Source organism: Calidris pugnax, unplaced genomic scaffold (assembly GCF_001431845.1).
Source record: "Calidris pugnax isolate Ruff unplaced genomic scaffold, ASM143184v1 scaffold796, whole genome shotgun sequence".
NCBI lineage: Eukaryota > Metazoa > Chordata > Aves > Charadriiformes > Scolopacidae > Calidris > Calidris pugnax.
In genome coordinates this window covers 53,661-63,058 of record NW_015091472.1, presented here as the reverse complement: position 1 = coordinate 63,058, position 9,398 = coordinate 53,661, and the positions used below count along the sequence as shown (strand labels likewise).

General features: G+C 55.7%; 1 pseudogene; it reads left to right on the top strand.

Annotated features, from left to right (window-relative positions):
* Positions 1-1,118: 1,118 nt before the first annotated feature.
* Positions 1,119-9,034, top strand: LOC106899772 (annotated as a pseudogene).
* Positions 9,035-9,398: the final 364 nt, after the last annotated feature.

Sequence of the window (9,398 nt, the reverse complement as noted above, 5' to 3'; positions counted from 1 at the left end):
ATCCTTTGATCCTCAGGTCTTTGTACTGGGCGTGGGGCAGATGATATGGAACCCTCCCTTGGTCATGTTGGTGACCTCCCTCGTGTCCCCCCATTCCTCAGCCGAGGCCAAACTGAGAACTGGAATTATTACATAGAAAGTTGCTTCTGTTTTACCTCAAACTGGGACAGGGGCTCACCCTGGTCCCTCTCCCCACATCTGGGTATGACACCAGGGACCCCCCGGAGCTGGGTATGACACCCTGTTGGTACCCAGACCTTTGGGAGCTATGGGTAGAGCTCCCCATGAACCTCCCCACACCCCTTACTTTGGGCATGGGCTCCTCATACATAAGGTGGGACACTGGGGACGGCAGGGGACACCTCCTCAGGTGTCTACTAACCCAGGGCTGTAAGGTTCCCAAGGTGACAGGGCACAGCCGGGGTGTCCTGACACTCAAGACCCCCCAGACCCATCTTGTCCTCTTGTCCCTGGCTCCCCACAAGCTCCTGGCTGTTGTGGGGCTGCAGGGACACTGCTGGGCTCCTCTGCTATGTCCAAAAATCACAACCAAACTCTCAGTTCTACATGATCTCTCTCCCAAAATCCTTCTTATTCTTCATTTTTCATTCTTTTTCTCCTTTTTTTGGTTCCTGGGAATGAAGGGCTGCCGAGTTTCCTTCCCAAATAGACAAATGTCCTGAAGCACCAATAAAACCCCCCAAAAGATGGATGGAGCAGAACTGATGCAGGTGGATGGTTCATCATGGTCTGGTTGGGGGTTTGCTTCTTCCTTTGCGATAATGGCCGTACACAGGAAAATCAGCCCTTTCTGGGGAAAAAAACCCGCTTATTTATGGGTGCAAAACCTCACCAATGTCTCTGCCCCAGCACGGGCTGCCAGGAGAGGTGCCATCCTGGGAAAAGCCACATCCACCACCTTGAAACCAGGAAGTGGGAGGGTGATGGGTGCCCTTTGGTGCTTTGCCCTTGGCGGTTTCTTTTATGACTCTGGAGTTGCTGATGTGGATCATTTCTGGATGAAGAACCTGATGTGGGAGGTGGAGCCTTAAACCGCTCCCCAGAATTCCAGACCCTGGAACCGGGCAAAGGTTGGAGATGTTGGGGGCAGCTCCTACATGTCGGGTGAGTGAATTTCCTTTCCGTGAGGGATTTAGAATATTGAATGAATTTCAAGTCTTTGGAAGGGATTTTGAGTAAATCTTGGGGAGGGCAGTGGGGCAGAGGAGGGGCTGCACTGGGGGCCGCGCATGGTCCCATCCTGCCCTCGACCAAGGGTTCCTTGTGACGTCAGGATGAAGGTGGTTTGGTGGGATTTCTGGAGCCCCGTTGGGGGCAGGTGCAGCCCTTCTTCCTCATCTCCTCCATGGTGACTTTAACCCCCCCTTGCCCTCCCTCTGCCTCCCTTCCCACCCTCTCCTCCAGCTCCGGACGCAGATGGGGTTCCCCACGAGCCCATGGGGCCTCCTCAGTCATTTCCTGACTCTCCACCTCCTCCGGCTGGGATCAGGTAGGGATCCTGCAGGGCTGGGGGGGCTGAGCGTGCTCTGGGTGGCAGATGTGGGGCAGGGGAGGTGCTGTGGGGCAGGAGGAGCTGAGCCCAGAGCTCGGCCATGCATGGCTTTCACTTTCCCTTGGTCTCGTGATGCGATATGTCCATTGCCTTGGGACATCTTCAGTCCCACCCTGCGGTGCTCCCTCAAAGCATTTGTGCCTTCTACAGGGGCCAGCTGGGCTGGGGGTAATTTTCAGGGTGTGGGTCATTTCTGGAGTGGGGATCATGATTTTCTGGTGTAGGTCCTCACCACAGGGAAACCTCCTTCTCCTTTGAATCCTCTTACTCCCTCTCCAGTTTCTCCAGGGCCTTTGGGCCATGGGGAGGGCAAAGCAACACCCGCAGGATGGAGCAGGCACCGCTCACTCCAAGCTAGCCCCTTGCCATGCGATGCCCGTAAATTAACATGAGTGCAACCTCCCTCCCTCTGTGTCCTTCTCTGTCACCCAGCGGAACTCAGAGTGGTGGGACCAAGGCAACCTCTCCTTGCCACCGTGGGGCAGGACATCGTGCTGCCATGTCACTTGTCTCCACGCATGGATGCTCGGAGCTTGGAGATCAGGTGGATCCGGCAGCAGATCTCTGAAACGGTGCACCTCTACCGAAACGGAGACGACCTGTATGGCGAGCAGATGGAGGAATATGATGGAAGGACAGAGTTGGCCAGAGATGGTCTCTCCAATGGGAGCCTGGACTTGCGAATCTCTGGGTTGAGACCCTCTGATGATGGCCCGTACGTCTGCACTGTGCGAGATGCTGCCACTTATGCAGAAACTACAGTGGAGCTGGAGGTGGCAGGTTTGTGGCTGCTGGGGTGTTTCGTGGGGATGTTTCAGGTGTCCCTGGGTTGGTGTGTCTCTTCAGGAGCTCTGTCCCATCCTCACATACATCCTTTCAATGCCGAAGGCCAGGAGCTGTTGAAAGCTGTTTGGGTGTGAGGGGTCTCTTCCCATCTGTCCCTGCCCAGGATGGAACATGCACATGATCCTGGAGGTGTTTTTGGGGCAAAGTAGAACAGATGCAGTGGCTTTAGCTCTCTGTGGTGTCCTCGTGGTGCAGTGTTGGTGCAGAGACCCTGCCTTGAGAAGCACTCGCTCCTCTGCTGGGCTGCTTTATGGGAGATCTGGGGTCATTTGGCATCAGGGCTCTCTGGTTCCTGCAGATGTTGGGGTGGGTTTGGTGGTGTGAGGAGCACGTACCCAGCCCACAGCCCCCTGAGCACCCTGTGATGTGTCTGGCATGGGGTTGGGTCTTGGCCATTGAGCTGGGTCCATCCCTAACTCAGGACTCTCCTGGGCTCTTCCCCCAGCCATGGGCTCTGTCCCTCTCCTCTCTCTGGAGGCTTACGAGGATGGAGGCATCCGGGTGGTGTGTTGATCGGCCGGCTGGTACCCACCACCACAGGTGCTGTGGAAGGATGGCAGTGGGCAGCATCCCCCCTCGGTCTCTCAGAGACGTTCCCCTGATGAGAGGGGCCTCTTTGAGATCCAAGATGTCACCGTTGTGAGTGGGAAGGGAGAGGGGAACGTGTCGTGCGTGGTGAGGAACAGCCGCCTGGAGCAGGAGCAGGCGTCGTCCCTGCACATCTCAGGTACAGGATGGCAGCAGGGCTGGGGTTGGCCACGCTGCTTGAGGGGGTTTTGATGTCGTGTGGCAGGATAAATATGCCAGGAGAGCAGGAAGGAAACGGGGGTGTAAAATGAGGTATTTTCCTAATGTTTTTTTGTTTCTCAGCTCCCTTTTTCCACAATGCCCATCCCTGGATGGCAGCTCTGGGTGTCTTCCTCGTGCTTTCAGTGGTGTCAACTGCCCTCAGTGCTTACCTCTTCCGAAGGAAAGGTGAGTTTGCATCACCACGATGTTTTGCCTTCATTATGGAAGCTCTTTGGGCAAAGGAAGGATGGGGAGAAGGAGACGGGGTGTGGGTGGGAGGAGAGGGAGCATGGGCAGAGCATCTGGCTGGTGGGAAGGTCCAAGAGACCCTGGGGAGATGGTGCCAGGGATGAAGCAGCTGCTCTCCTGACCTCCTCTTCCTCTGCCTTTGCTTTCCAGTGGTGCAGTCCCGAGCGCTGGGTGAGTCCTTCTGGCCCCTGCCACCAGCAAAGCCTCCCTCTGGGAGGGATGTGGATTTGCCTGGTTCTTGCTGTTTCTCTGGTCATTGATGTGTGTTGCTGGAGCCCAGAAGGGCACTGGAGAGCCCTGGGGTTGGGAACTGAGCCCGGGAGGTGTCCTGGCTCATGGGAAGAAGCAGGGACCAGTACTGACTGAGCTTTAATCTGGCTGAACCTTAAATCTCTGCTGAAGTCAGGTGTACCTGCAGAGTGCCTGGATGGTCTGGGGTGGGGATAGGAGGGCAGGAACCCCTGCCGTGAGCCAAGGGGCCTTTTCCCATTCCCCAGAGAGAAGGAGTTTGGGCTCAGCCCGTGCTCTGCCTGCTCACACCATGGGCTGACAAGCTTTCCCCTCTCATCACTCATTGATTTTGTTGCTTGCTTTCCAGGGAAACGAGATGCAGAACTGGGTGAGTCTCCATGACTTCCTTCTGGCTCATTGTCCTCTCCTGGGTGCTCTGGGCTCGGCCCCTTCCCCCCTTGCCCGTCCTCTCCATCCCTGCATCCCCTGGGTCCATGGAAAACCCGGGGGGAGGTGCCTTGGGGGGTGGGCGGCTTGGGGCCACCAGAGTAGAGATGGACACTCTCCCCTCTCCAGAGTCTCTGGGGAGAGTTTGTGGGAATTGATCAGGCTGGAGGAAGCCATCCTAGGGACCCAGGGAGTGTTTTCCCACTCCCCAAGAAAGGAGGAGTTTGGAGTCTCCCCATCTCTGCTTACTCCTTCTTGAGCACTTTTGGGATGAGAAGCTGTCCTCTCTGACCAAATATTGCTTTTGCTTTGCAGAAGAACAAGCTGCACTCTTGGGTGAGTCTCCGTGAGCTCCTCCGGGCTCGATGTTCTCCTCCTGGCCCTCTATGCTTACCCTTTCCCACCTTGTCCTCTCCACCCCTGCATCCCCCGGGTCTGAGTAAACAACGAGGGGATGTGCCTGGTGGGGTGGGCAGCTTGGGGACACCAGACCAATCTGGACCCTCTCCCATGCCCAGAGTCCTTGGGGACCAGCCATGGGGCATGACCAGGCTGAAGGGAGGCATTCACAGGCTTTGGGGGTCTGTTCCCACTCCCCAGATAGAAGAAATTAGGGATTTGCCCAAAGCTCTGCCCACTCCTACAGGAGCGGCCATGGGGTGAGAAGCTGTTCCCCTCTCATCACTCATTGCTTGTGTTTTTTCCTTTCCAGAGGAACGGGATGCAAAAGTGGGTGAGTCTCCATGAGCTTCTTCTGGCTTGGTGTCCTCTCCCAGTCTGTCTGTGTTTGACCCCTTCCCCTCTTGCCCATCCTCTCCACCCCTGCATCCCCTGGGTGCGGGCAAACCCTGAGGAGATGTACCTGGGGTGATGGGAAACTCGGGAACACAAGAGCAGGGATGGACCCTCTCCCCTGCCCAGACTCCCTGGGCACCAGCCGTGGGACATGACCAGGCTGGAGGGAGCCGTCCCTGGGACATGAGGAATGTTTTCCCACTCCCCAAGAAAGGAGGAGTTTGGGGTTTCCCCATCTCTACTTACTCCTTCTTGAGCACTTTTGTGATTAGAAGCTGTCTTGCCTGACCAAATATCGCTTTTGCTTTCCAGAGGAACAAGCTGCACTGTTGGGTGAGTCTCCGTGAGCTCCTCCTGGCTCGGTGTCCTCTCCTTGCCCTCTGTGCTTCCCTGGGAACCAGCCGTGGGACATGACCAGGCTGGAGGGAGCCGTCCCTGGGACCCTTGGAATGTTTTCCAACTCCCCAAGAAAGCAAGAATTGTGGGTTTCCCCAGATCTGTTTACTCCTTGAGCTCTTTTGACAGGCTGGAGGGAGCCATCCCTGGGAACCAGGGAGTGTTTTCCTATGACCCAAAAAGGAGGAATTTGGGGATTCCCCAGCCCTGCTTGCTCCTTCTTGAGCAGGGGTGGGCCCTTTACCATTCGCACAGTCACTGGGGACCAGTGGTGGGATGTGACCTGCTCCTCTCTCTCCTTGTAGCTTGGAGAAAGTTTCTGCTTCCTGAAAATCCAGGTAATTGGGTATTTTATTGTATTTTATTCTGCTTCCTGAAAATCCAGGTAATTGGGGCTTTTATTGTCTTTTGTGTTGGTTGCGTGGGACATGACCAGGCTGGAGGGAGCCATCCCTGGGAACCAGGGAGTGTTTTCCTATGACCCAAAAAGGAGGAATTTGGGGATTCCCCAGCCCTGCTTGCTCCTTCTTGAGCAGGGGTGGGCCCTTTACCATTCGCACAGTCACTGGGGACCAGTGGTGGGATGTGACCTGCTCCTCTCTCTCCTTGTAGCTTGGAGAAAGTTTCTGCTTCCTGAAAATCCAGGTAATTGGGTATTTTATTGTATTTTATGTTGGTTTATGGGTCATTCTTCTCCCTTTCTGTCTGTGCGAGGTGTAACTTGGATGCAGTGAAGGGACTGGCCATGCCTGGGCGTGTTGGTGGCCAATACCTGCCAGACCTTGGCTCTGGGACGGATCTCACCCCATTTCCTTGCCATTCCACCCCATTCTGAACTACATTCTGGAGCCCCAGAGGCACCATCTCCCTCCAAGGCCCCACCAGTGTCTGTTTCCATGGGTCCGAGCTTGGCTGTGGCCTTGCTGGGGCCGGCCCCGTGGTGGGGATGGAGAGGAGGAAGGAGATGCCCACACTCCTGTCCTGCAGGGCAGGTCCTGGCCCCAGGGGGTGAAACCTGCTCAGGACTGAGCGCTGATGCTCCTGCTCCTCCTGTCCCCTGCAGACGTGGTGACCCTGGATCCAAACACGGCTCATTGTGGACTTGTCCTTTCGGAGGATTTGAGAAGTGTGAAACGTGGACCCACGCGGCAGAACCTGCCTGACACCCCCGAGAAATTTAGTTCTTCGCCCTGTGTGCTGGGCCAGGAGAGGTTCCGGGAGGGGAGGCACTGCTGGGAGGTGGAGGTGAAGGGGGAGGTGGGAGGTGATTCATGGTGGGCTGTTGGAGTGGCCAAGGAGTCCTTGGAGAGGAAGAGGAATGTGTTGCTGAGCCCTGCAGTAGGTGTCTGGGGGCTGTGGCACTGGGGAGGGCAGTTCAAGGCTCTCACCTCTCCTCGTACCATCCTTTCCACATCCCTGGTCCCCAGGAGGATCTGGGTCTGTCTGGACTACACTCAGGGGCTGGTGACTTTCCTCAACACAGACACCGGGGGTGAGATCTTCACTTTCCCACCTGCCTCATTCCAACGGGAGACCCTGCGGCCCTGGTTTTGGGTGGGAGATCTTGAAACCCAGCTGTGCCTCAGGGGCAGCACCCCCCAGACCCTCAGCCCCACTTCCATCCCCACCACAGCCTCCGGCAGACCCTGTCCTTCTCCAGCGACTCCCCACTCTCCTCTCCTGGACCCTGCAGGAGATGTCCCTCTCTGACCTGTCCCAGCCCAGGGACCAGAGGGGGACTGAGGGACAGGGGCTGCTGTGGGGTCCCCCCGCAGGGCTGGGAGGCTCCAGGCAGTGGGGGGTGTCCTCGTTTCAGCTTTGATGGAGTTAATTTTCTTTCTAGCACCTGCTCCGTTTAGGATTTAGTGTGAGAATGCCATTGATCACACAGGATTATATACATGGCTGAGAAATGTTCACATCAGTCAGGGGCCTTTCCAGCTTTCTCTCGAAGCTGAGAGGGAGCACAGTCAGGACGGGGTGGCTAAAGGGATATTCTACCCCACAGATGTTGTGTTGGGGATAGACACAGGGGCTGCCGGGGGGCTGGGACCCTCCATCACTGCTGGGGATGGGCTGGGCAAATAGTCCTCAGGTTCTGAGGGCAACTGGTGCTGTGTCCTTGTATTTTGTGTATTTTTTTACAATTAATAATGTTATTTTTTTCTCTAGTAACTGTTGTCTGTAACTGTTGTCTTTATTCCAATCCACGAGGTGTTTTCCCCTCCTTTTCTCCCTCTTCTCTCCCCCCTGGTGGGGGATTAGGTGGGGGGGTAGTGAGTGAGTCGCTGGCTGCGGGTTAACCATGCTCGGGGGCAAGGGAACTCTTGGATCTTCATGGACCCTCCGGGATCCCCTTGGAACCTCTTGGAAGTCCCATGGAACCCCTTAGAGCTTCTTGAGTTCCTCCTGGCACCTCTTGGATCCCTTCTGACCCTCTTCCATCCCCTTGGATCCCTTGGATTCCTTGAACCTCTTGCATCTCCTTGGATCCCCTTGAAACTCCTGGGAACCCCTTGGCACCTCTTGGATCCCCTCAGATTCCACTCAGAACCCACTCCAATTCCCTCCAATCCTTTGGTATTCCTTGGATCCTTTTGGATCCCCTCGGTACCACTCAGAACCCCGCTTGGAATACCTTGAACCCCTTGTTACCCCTTGGATCCCCTTGAAACCCTTTTCAACCCCCAGGAACCCCTCTTGGACCCCCTGGAACCTCTTGCAACCCCGGAATCCTTTGCATCCCCTGGGCTCTGCCTGACACCGTACTCACCGTGAGCATCCTCCTGTGCCATGTGACCCTTTTCTGAAGAAAACTGTTTTTCTCTCCCTAATTCCCTTCCCGGTTGGACACTGGGTGAAGGCAGCTGCACTTTTTTTACTTATTTAGGGGATTTCTGGCTCCTTGCATGGGAGCATCTTTGTCCCAGGGTGGCTTTAAGTGTAGCAGAAGAGGAAACTTATGACTGTGGAAGGGAATTTCCAGCCTGGGGCTATTTTAGATGGATTTATTACAGTGGTGATTCACTGCTGCTGCTGTGGAGCTGGGAGCTGAACTGTGGCTGGGCACCACTGGGCAGGATCTGCTGGGAATGGGATGTTGGGGATACTCGGGGCTGGGAACGGGACCTCCCTGTTCCTCTGACCTGGTCGGGGCTGTTTGGGTGCCCCCTAATCCTCTTTAGCTCCCCCTGCACCTCCTGGACCCCCCTTGGTTGGATACGGCTCCTGGACCCCTTTTGGGTTACAGATGGGCTCATCCCTTGTCCACATGCCCAGGTGTGGGTACAGTCCCCAGGAGCCCCAGACATGGCTATGCACCCCCCCACACCTCCCCCGAAACTCCATACCCACCCCTGCTATGGGTACAGCCCATTGCCTCCCCCGCAGCCCTTCTTTTGTGTATGGATGTGGATGGGACGTTGGGGACAGCAGGGAACAGGTCCTCCCCATGCATGTGAGGTCCCCAGGGTGACAGGGCAGAGGGACAGGGCACAGCTGGGGTGTCCCAACCCTCGAAGCCCAATCCCAGCCTCATCCCCAACTCCCCACAAGCTCCCGGCTGTTGTGGGGCTGCAGGGACACTGCTGGGCTCCTCCCCCATGTCCAAAAAGCACAACCAAGCTCCAATCACAATGTCCTCACCACCAAATGCAGGTCTTTTTTTCTTCTTCATTTTCTATTTTTTATTACCAGAAACCCAGATGAAGGGATTCAGGGTAAATTTAAGTTGAGGCCAAAATAGCCCATTGCTGCTGACAGATGCTCTCCCCCCACCTCTCACTCCCAGGAGAGGAGGAGGAGAGAGAAAGAGATTCAGGAGTTGAGCAGGAACTAAACTACTTCAAGGAGATATTAATTATAAAATAAAAGGGAAAGCAATGAAATAGATACAATATCTACAAACCTGCATCAAGATCCCAGGATTGAGGCACGGCAACAAACTCTACAACTCCCGGAGAGTTATAAAGCAGGGATGTTTATTGCAGCGCCGGGTGCCAGGGGGATTGCTCCTCCCAACTTGCACACCGGGTCCTAAAACAAGCGTCCATTTATGGTAAGAAAGTATACA